Source organism: Coregonus lavaretus (genome assembly GCF_964263955.1).
Source record: "Coregonus lavaretus genome assembly, chromosome: 39".
In the NCBI taxonomy this organism is placed as follows: Eukaryota; Metazoa; Chordata; class Actinopteri; order Salmoniformes; family Salmonidae; genus Coregonus; species Coregonus lavaretus.
In genome coordinates, this window is record NC_140026.1 from 3132093 (window position 1) to 3142863 (window position 10771).

A 10771-nucleotide genomic window follows, 5' to 3' on the forward strand; every position below is an offset into this window, starting at 1 on the left:
TGATGGAAGTTGGAAGAAGAAGAATACAAGAGATTCAATCTCTGATGAAAGTGAAGATGGAGAAAGCGATGAAGATTTGGAGATTAAAGGTGCTTCATGTTCAAGAGGATTTTATCCTACAAGAAAAGAGTGCACAAGTAAGAAGATGATGCCAGTGATAATTCGAGGACAGAACCTGGAGTATAAGCCTTTGTAGAATACCGATATGTCAGATATACTTGAGAAGCTGCCTACTCTTCAAGATGGAGCATATCCTTGGATTTCAAAATTGGAAGAAATTACGGTGGGAACACAGTCTGCCATAGGAGACATTAAGAGACTTTTGGCTAATCTCCTTGGGTTTCATTTACATTTACATTTACGTCATTTAGCAGACGCTCTTAACCAGAGCGACTTACAAATTGGTGCATTCACCCTATAGCCAGTGGGATAACCACTTTACATAATTTTTTATAATTTTTATTTTTTAATTAAAAAAATAAATAATTTGGGGGGGGGGGGGGGTAGAAGGATTACTTTATCCTATCCCAGGTATTCCTTAAAGAGGTGGGGTTTCAAATGTCTCCGGAAGGTGGTGAGTGACTCCGCTGTCCTGGCGTCGTGAGGGAGCTTGTTCCACCATTGGGGTGCCAGAGCAGCGAACAGTTTTGACTGGGCTGAGCGGGAACTATGCTTCCACAGAGGAAGGGGAGCCAGCAGGCCAGAGGTGGATGAACGCAATGCCCTCGTTTGGGTGTAGGGACTGATCAGAGCCTGAAGGTACGGAGGTGCCGTTCCCCTCACTGCTCCATAGGCAAGCACCATGGTCTTGTAACGGATGCGAGCTTCAACTGGAAGCCAGTGGAGTGTGCGGAGGAGGGGGGTGACGTGAGAGAACTTGGGAAGGTTGAACACCAGACGGGCTGCGGCATTCTGGATGAGTTGTAGGGGTTTAATGGCACAGGCAGGGAGCCCAGCCAACAGCGAGTTGCAGTAATCCAGACGGGAGATGACAAGTGCCTGGATTAGGACCTGTGCCGCTTCCTGTGTAAGGCAGGGTCGTACTCTCCGAATGTTGTAGAGCATGAACAGGGATGCAGGATCGGGTCACCGCCTTGATGTTAGCGGAGAACGACATGGTGTTGTCCAGGGTCACGCCAAGGCTCTTCGCACTCTGGGAGGAGGACACAACGGAGTTGTCAACCGTGATGGCGAGATCATGGAACGGGCAGTCCTTCCCCGGGAGGAAGAGCAGCTCCGTCTTGCCAGGGTTCAGCTTGAGGTGGTGATCTGTCATCCATACTGATATGTCTGCCAGACATGCAGAGATGCGATTCGCCACCTGGTTATCAGAGGGGGGAAAGGAGAAGATTAGTTGTGTATCGTCAGCGTAGCAATGATAGGAGAGGCCATGTGAGGATATGACAGAGCCAAGTGACTTGGTGTATAGGGAGAAAAGGAGAGGGCCTAGAACTGAGCCCTGGGGGACACCAGTGGTGAGAGCACGTGGTGCGGAGACAGCTTCTCGCCACGCCACTTGGTAGGAGCGACCGGTCAGGTAGGACGCAATCCAGGAGTGAGCCGCGCCGGAGATGCCCAGCTCGGAGAGGGTGGAGAGAAGGATCTGATGGTTCACAGTATCAAAGGCAGCAGACAGGTCTAGAAGGACAAGAGCAGAGGAGAGAGAGTTAGCTTTAGCAGTGCGGAGAGCCTCCGTGACACAGAGAAGAGCAGTCTCAGTTGAATGACCAGTCCTGAAACCTGACTGGTTTGGATCAAGAAGGTCATTCTGAGAGAGATAGCAAGAGAGTTGGTTAAAGACGGCACGCTCAATAGTTTTGGAAATAAAAGAAAGAAGGGATACTGGTCTGTAGTTGTTGACATCAGTGGGATCGAGTGTTGGTTTTTTGAGAAGGGGTGCAACTCTCGCTCTCTTGAAGACGGAAGGGACATAGCCAGCGGTCAAGGATGAGTTGATCAGCGAGGTGAGGTAGGGGAGAAGGTCACCGGAGATGGTCTGGAGAAGAGAGGAGGGGATGGGGTCAAGCGGGCAGGTTGTTGGGCAGCCTGCAGTCACTAGTCGCAAGATTTTATCTGGAGAGAGAGGGGAGAAAGAAGTCAAAACATAGGGTAGGGCAGTGTGAGCAGGACCAGCAGTGTCATTAGACTTAACAAACGAGGATCGGATGTCGTCAACCTTCTTTTCAAAGTGGTTGACGAAGTCATCCACAGAGAGGGAGGAGGGGGGGGGGGGGATTCAGCAGTGAGGAGAATGTGGCAAAGAGCTTCCTAGGGTTAGAGGCAGATGCTTGGAATTTAGAGTGGTAGAAAGTGGCCTTAGCAGCAGAAACAGATTAAGAAAATGTAGAGAGGAGGGAGTGAAAAGATGCCAGGTCGGCAGGGAGTTTAGTTTTCTTCCATTTCCGCTCAGCTGCCCGGAGCTCTGTTCTGTGAGCTCGCAATGAGTCATCAAGCCACGGAGCTGGAGGGGAGGACCGAGCCGGCTGGGAGGATAGGGGACACAGGGAGTCAAAGGATGCAGAAAGGGAAGAGAGGAGGGTTGAGGAGGCAGAATCAGGAGATAGGAGGGAGAAGGATTGAGCAGAGGGAAGAGATGATAGGATGGAAGAGGAGAGAGTAGTGGGAGAGAGAGAGCGAAGGTTGCGGCGGCGCATTACCATCTGTGTAGGGGCAGACTGAGTAGTGTTGGAGGAGAGCGAGAGAGAAAAGGATACAAAGTAGTGGCCGGAGACATGGAGGGGAGTTGCAGTGAGATTAGTAGAAGAGCAACATCTAGTAAAGATGAAGTCAAGCGTATTGCCTGCCTTGTGAGTAGGGGGGGACGGTGAGAGGGTGAGGTCAAAAGAGGAGAGGAGTGGAAAGAAGGAGGCAGAGAGAAATGAGTCAAATGTAGACGTAGGGAGGTTGAAATCCCCCAAAACTGTGAAGGGTGAGCCATCCTCAGGAAAGGAACTTATCAAGGCGTCAAGCTCATTGATGAACTCTCCAAGGGAACCTGGAGGGCGATAGATGACAAGGATATTAAGCTTAAATGGGCTAGTGACTGTGACAGCGTGGAATTCAAATGAGGAGATAGACAGATGGGTTAGGGGAAAAATTGAGAATGACCACTTGGGAGAGATGAGGATTCCTGTGCCACCACCCCTCTGACCAGATGCTCTCGGGGTATGCGAGAACACATGGTCAGACGAGGAGAGAGCAGTAGGAGTAGCAGTGTTTTCAGTGGTAATCCATGTTTCCGTCAGCGCCAGGAAGTCGATGGACTGGAGGGTAGCATAGGCTGGGATGAAGTCAGCCTTGTTGGCAGCAGAACGGCAGTTCCAGAGGCTGCCTGAGACCTGGAACTCCAGGTGTGTGGTGCGTGCAGGGACCACCAGGTTAGAGAGGCAGCAGCCACGCGGTGTGAGGCGTTTGTGTAGCCTGTGCGGAGAGGAGAGAACAGGGATAGGCAGAGGCATAGTTGACAGGCTGTAGCAGATGGCTACAATAATGCAGAGGAGATCGGAATGAAATGAACTAAACATCTGGGAAAGGAGAGAGCAGGGCCTCCCTTACCAAAAAAATATAACTCTCCCAACTTCCACCTCAGAAACTATAATTGTTTCACTGAACCACCCGAATAAAACTCTCCCAACTTCCACTTTAGAAATTAGAATTGTTGTAAACTACAGCGGTTCAATGTTTCAAGGAATAGACTCAACTTACTTTATTCAGCTAGCTAACTATGACGCCATAGCTAACTAGCATGCTAGCATCCAATAACACACAGTTTAGCACCAATACTTGGTTACAACAAACTACCAATAGTGTGTTAACACACTAAACAGATAATTCGTGTCCGTGTCTAGTTCTTTCATAACGCAGCAATAATTAAACGTTGGCAAGCTGGCACAAAGATATTGTATTTAGCTACCACAGTACAACTAGCTGGTAGTGTTGGCTAGCTAGCAATGGCTGCTGTGTTGACTTTGTTTGAAAAACGGCGTCGCTGCGAACGAATGTAGCTGGCTAAAAGGATATTGTATTTAGTTGCTACCGTTGCTAATAGCTACTCCAACTAGTCCAGGAGGTGAGTTAGCTAGCTAGCTTCGTGCTACACCCGGCACCGCAGAATACAAAAGTAACCTACAATAACTACATACAACAACTACCCACAACAGCCCACGATGCCTACCTATAATACCTAGTAATATACAGCCCACGATGCCTACCTATAATACCTAACTACAATCTAAATACATAGTTTAAGCCTTACTCGACACAGCCCAAGCTATGTATAAAGCCAAACTTACCCGACGCCAGCTGTCTGGGTGGCAGACTGCAATCAGTAGCTGTAATTAAGTACAGCAGCTACCAACCACCTAACGTTTCCAGGTATGGAAGAAATATATATAGGAAAAAGGAACACAACCAGAAAGAACAGGACCAAGAAACTCTCAGAAAACTCAATCAAATACAACTGGTGGAGAATAAGAAGGAGAAGAAACAAGCTTTGGTTATGCAGAATCAGTGTGCACCAAATCAACAATCACTGCCACAGCTTCAACTGAACCAAGTCAAATGCAATTGTACAAGCCACAACTAGTGGTACAAGTTGTTTCATATCCGCAGCCAGTCTCTGGACAGACACAGAATTGGAGAGGAAGAGGACGAGAAGGCTTAGGAAGAGGAAGAGGAGGAAGATTTAAGCCATACTTCCAGAAATCTTCAGAAGTGTGTTATAATTGTGGACAGGTTGGTAACTTTGCCCGTAAGTGTAATGGGCCAGGAGGAAACACCAGAGGGAATTTCAGAGGAAGATACAGGGGCCAGTAAAGATCACCTGGAGGACAGGTGAACCCTTATAGGGGCCCGGAGCAAGGATTCTAGGGGTGACAGAAGATCCGAAAAGGGCGTGTCAGCTGGTAGCATCAGGACCGGAAAAAGATCCAACAATTGAGGTGAAAGTAAACAACCGACCATTGGAAGTGATGGCGGGTAGCGGAGCTGCTTTTATCTGTGTTCGGCCTGAAGATGTTATACATCTCCCTATGTCCAATCAACTAATTATGACAATGGGATTTGAGGGCGTGAAACAGCTGATTCCTCTTACGGAACCAATTGAGCTCTGCTATGAAAATCAGAAAATTACAATACCCATACTGGTATCAGAACATACACCTATTGCATTGTTGGGAAGAGATGCATTGTGTAAGTTGAACTGTACAATAAAATGTACACCAGACGGCTGTCTGGTAGAAGTGCCAAAGGAAAAGGTTTACCAATTGTTGATGATGAAAGAGATGGATTCTTCTACAGTTTTCTGGATTGGAAATCTCAGTGAAGATTTTTGGAGAAACCATGAGGGGTTGATAGTAGCGCCTCTAGACCTATTAGGTCTGATGATTCAGGAAGCACATGGGTTAGCTCATGTTGCAAGGGGGGAGGTTAGGAGAAAGATCACAAAGGAGTATGGTTTTTGGGCACCATATTTGCTTGAACAGGTTGACTATGTCATAGGCAGGTGCACAATCTGTCTGAAAAATAATGTTCGCAGGGGTGTGACTGTTATTCTTGGTTACATTCCTACACCAAGAGGTGCATAAGATGTCCAACTAAGCTAAAATATGCTTGATCGGTTACCAAGTTCTTGTGTAAAGAAGTCATAAGCAGGTGGGGACTTCCCGATCAAATGTCCTTAAATTTATGGGAGAGAGTTTTGTGGATAAATCAGTGAAATGGTTTTTGAAAAAATTAGGAGAAAAGTCAGACCAACATTTTACGAAAACTAGGGTTGAAGTAACTCTAGGAAAGTCAGCTCAGCTTCAATGCCAGTGCACGAGAGAGAACAGTGGTGAAGGGAAATGCAGAGTTAAGTGGGAAGATAGATATGGCAGGAGTTTAGATCTGTTAGGAGCAGTTGCATTGAGAAAGTTTGCGTTGCTGAATGATAAGAGAAGACTGAAGATTGAGGGTGATTGCAGTCTCTATGTGTACAATTCCCAGCAGGAGGATCAAGGTGATTATAAATGTATTTTTTATAATCCACAGTTTGAAAGTGAGGGATTAGAGTTGGGACTGAGAGTTAATGTAGTGAGACTAGTGGTGATAGATGGAAATACAAGTAAAGAGCTCCAAGCTGTAGGGAAAATAGATGAATCAACATTTACATTTACATTTACGTCATTTAGCAGACACTCTTATCCAGAGCGACTTACAGTTAGTGAATACATATATATTCACTAACTGTAAGTCGCTCTGGATAAGATCGTCTGCTAAATGACGTAAATGTAAATGTAAATGTTGATTCATCTATTTTCCCTACAGCTTGGAGCTCTTTACTTGTATTTCCAACAATGACATCAACACTTCAGCCTGATACAACAACAGTGAGAAGCAATTCAACTCTTTCAACATTGACAGTTATTAAAGCTATAAATGTATCACATTTGATTACAATGGCGCTTCAGAAAATCACTCCAACACCAATTTTAGAAGAAAAGACTGTCATTAGGGTTAACATGGGTGGTACAGCTCATCTTCCTTGTAGATGTGAGATAAGGAGTGGGGGTGGTGACATTCCTCCCACGTGGAGAGATAATTATGGACAATAAGTGTTGTTATCAGGACCAGAAGTAGAAGCTGTTTCATCTAGTCAAAGGAAGTATATTTTGTACAACGATATGAAGTGGAAGAGGGTTATGAGTGATTGCTCACTTATTTTGCGTAATGTTACATGGGAAGATCAGGGAGAATATATGTGTACATATTTAGAGCCAGCGTTAAAATTTGTTTCGGTTAAGAATTATTGGTCAAAAGGCTATGTAACTCGTAAGGTGACGCTTATATATGATGGAAGATTTAAAGTCTGTTGAAGTTTCAACAGTCACCAAAGGAGTTCAGGAGCAGTATATTACAGTAGCCACTCCAACAGCAAATAATACACAGAGGACATCTGTCACTTTGCCACTGGAAATAATTAAGAGTGTTAATATATCAACTAAAGCAACTATTTTAACAGTAACTTTGAAAGAGATTAATGTTACGACGGCAATAACAAATTTTGGAAATGTGACACAGACACCAACAACAACTTTTCTGAAACTAAAGGATGTAGTAAGAGTGACTCATAAGTTTATGATAAGGATGGAGAGTGCTGTGAATGGTAGTACGGATAGTGTTGAAATAGGAGAGCAGATGGTAGTAGAGAATGATGTAGATTCATCTGAAATAGTGCAGAATACTATCCTGGAGGTAAAGGATGAGTTCTTTAATTTTGATGGAAGACCAGAAGATATATCTGATCAATACCGCTCGTTAGGGAAGAGAGAAACTAAATGGAAGGCATATGGATTTGACTCTTCTTCTTGCAAATTAAAGATGGATGGGCAGGTAGGAATCTATGGTTCCAGCAGTTAACTCATTCTGTCAGATCAGTGAGGAATCTTGAGGGTCCATGTCTGTTGAGAATTCCAGCACCAGGCACATGGGGTTCAATCTTAGAGACGGTGGCTCAACCTCTATTAAGTACGTGTCAATCTTATGCTTTATCATGGCTGTTGTATCAGCAACAATCATTAACAGATATAATGATGTCGTTGTCGAAGCATTTGTTTAGGCCTAGGTTTAAGTGTTCTTGGTGAAATGAATTACCCTATGTGAATTTGTTTAGATCGGAAGGAAAATCAGTTGACAGCGATTCCTGAAGCATTGGAGGTGAAACCCGTGAGGGCTAAAAGCTGTTTTTGTTCAAATAAAACATATGATGGACAGGGTATGTTTATGGGAATATCAGATTGTGATGATTATATGATGACTTTGGGTAAGCATGAACATAAGGTTAGTAATGAGAAATATAAAGTAACTTTTTATGTTCCATTTAGTAAGAAGAACAGGACTTTGATGGTGAATGATCAGCTTTTCCCTGGGAATGTGACTATTGGGAATTTTAGAGATATTTGGTGGGTTTGTGGTGATAAAGCATATATATTCTTACGCTATGGATGGACAGGATGTTGTTACATGTCGACGTTGAAGCTTCCATATGAGGTTTTTACCATTAAAAGAGGGGAAGCACCTGACACAGATACATCTGATTCTAGGTCTGGAAATAGGGTGAAAAGGGAAATGGAGCAATTTCATAGTCTGGAAGCCTACCATTGGAGGATAAGTCTAGGAGAGAAGTGGGGACTTCGACTTTTTCCATGGTATGGTGTAACATTTTTGGCAGATCATATTGATAATATTACCTATACTTTGCAGGGTTTTGCAAATGAAACGATAAGAGAGTTTAACCTTCTGTCAAATACTCAAAGAAGTCACAGACTGACGCTGTTGAAACATGACATGGCTCTTGACTATATTTTAGCAAAACAAGGTGGCTTATGTTTGGCTATGAACTTGACGTGGGATGATTGTTATACTTTGATCACCGATAGTTCCGATAATATCACTAGTGTTATAGATGCATTGAAGAATATAAGGGATGCGTTTGGTAGATCTGAAAGAGCTGGATGGTCAGCGAAGGCTTGGTTGCAAGATCAGTTAGGCCCAGTGGCAGCAGTGATAGTTCAGATTTTAGTGGCCGCTCTTATAGCGCTGTGTGTGATGTTTTGCTTTTGTACTTTGTTATTGACTTTTGCGAAGGCTATGATATTGAGATGGGTTGGATTGTGATGCCTGGAGAAAACACTCAGATGCCGTTGTTAACTGTTACTGATCTAGATGGAGATGAACAAGTGGGACTGGATGGAGTATTGATGGATAGATATCCATTTTGAATATCGGATCATTTTTCACGTTTTTACATATTATTGTGATATTTAGTATTTTCTTATGAATCAAGGGGGGGAGGGAAATGGAATGTGATTTATTTTATATATCATTTTTATATTATTGTTGATATTGATGTTTTAATTTGCATGTGTTGTTTTGCAAAAGATACTGGTTGGTGTTTTCTTTTCTTCCAGAAGCATATGGGGGAATGTGTAGAGGGGATTGAAAGACTCAAACATGGACAATATGAATGGACTGGAGGAAGTGGAAAAAGGAAGGTGTGGAAATGTTCAGATTCCATCATCGACGTTGCATTGAAAGTCGACACTGCTGAGGAGATGCTGTGTAGTGGACTACATTCCAGTGTCTGCAATGATATATAGACATATTTGCATGTGGAATACATCATTTGTGTCATATTCTTTCTGTGTTAATTTTTGAAGAATTATATTTTCTGTTGTTGGATACATGTGGGGACCTCAGATGTTTTTGTTTATTTCGTGGATGCTTAGGGATATTGGGTCTAGGCAGGGACAGAGATAATCCACAGGAGGGTCCGATGGGTCGACCAGCCTGAATGTGGACATTTTTGATTGTATTTTGTTTTCTGAGGCTTTCATGTGTATTCAATTGCATCTTAGTTTAAAATGCATTGATAAAGATTTATGAATTGATCTGGAGTACTTAGGTGGTTGCCTGGGGCAGAGGGGCCGTGAGAGAATTTTCCTGTCTTGATTGATTGATGGATATTTGGAAAGAAAGCTGCCAGACAGGTTTTTCGCTCTCACACTCCATAAAGATTTGTTCATATTTTATAGAAATGTATTTACACTCCATAGAAAAATGTGTTTTTGGTTTATTGCTAAAGTTACTCAATAAGAACAATTGTTATTTGTCATAATCCTATTATTTTTGTTTTCGAGACTTAATTAGTCTCGAAGGGGGGAAATATGTAGTGTCTAAACAGTTTATGACTTTGCTGATGTTTGCAAATGGTGTGTTAGAGGAAGTCTGTTATGTGGAGGCCAGGGATTGGCCTGTAGGGAAAACCACCCATATCAGGTTACAGATTATAAATACCATGGTTGAAACGAAGGACGGGGAGGAACTTCATATTAGAGATTGGATCAGTTGTTCTCCAGATGTCAGCAGGAGTCTGTAAATTGACGCTGAAATCTTTGATGTAATAAACTATTATAGTCAGCGGATTTCTTGTCGTCACAGCATCTCAGCATCGTTATCTCGACACTACAGGATGGAGGGTAGTTTAGTAGGGGGTCTCTGAGAGGGATGGAGGGTAGTTTAGTAGTGGGTCTCTGAGAGGGATGGAGGGTAGTTTAGTAGGGGGTCTCTGAGAGGGATGGAGGGTAGTTTAGTAGGGGTCTCTGAGAGGGATGGAAGGTAGTTTAGTAGGGGGTCTCTGAGAGGGATGGAGGGTAGTTTAGTAGGAGGTCTCTGAGAGGGATGGAGGGTAGTTTAGTAGGGGGTCTCTGAGAGGGATGGAGGGGTAGTTTAGTAGGAGGTCTCTGACAGGGATGGAGGGTAGTTTAGTAGGGTAGTTTATCTCCTATTGTGCAGTACACTGTTTGGTTTGTTGACATTATTCCTACATTATTTTGCTTTTAGCTATAATTGACTGTCTTAATTGTAGGTCTCCATACAACCAGCTGGATGTGACAGAAGTTACTGAAATGTAGATGTTTTAATATGCCTAATCTTATTAATAATTAGACATACAGTATATATTAGAAAAATAATGATATACTCAGATGACTGACTGGTTGGTTGGTTGATGGAATAGTTGGTTGATTGATTGGGTCCAATTCAGGAAGTAAACTGAAAGTCCAATTCAATCAATGACTTCTCAAGTCAGTTCAATGGAAATGCACCGTAGCAGGTAATGGCGCACTTTCATAAATATGGCAGATTTCAGATATGACATCATTGTTTTAGCATTATCCACAGAGTTTTTAAATTGCGCCGCACGACATGGTTCAATGTGCCAATGAAGCACAAT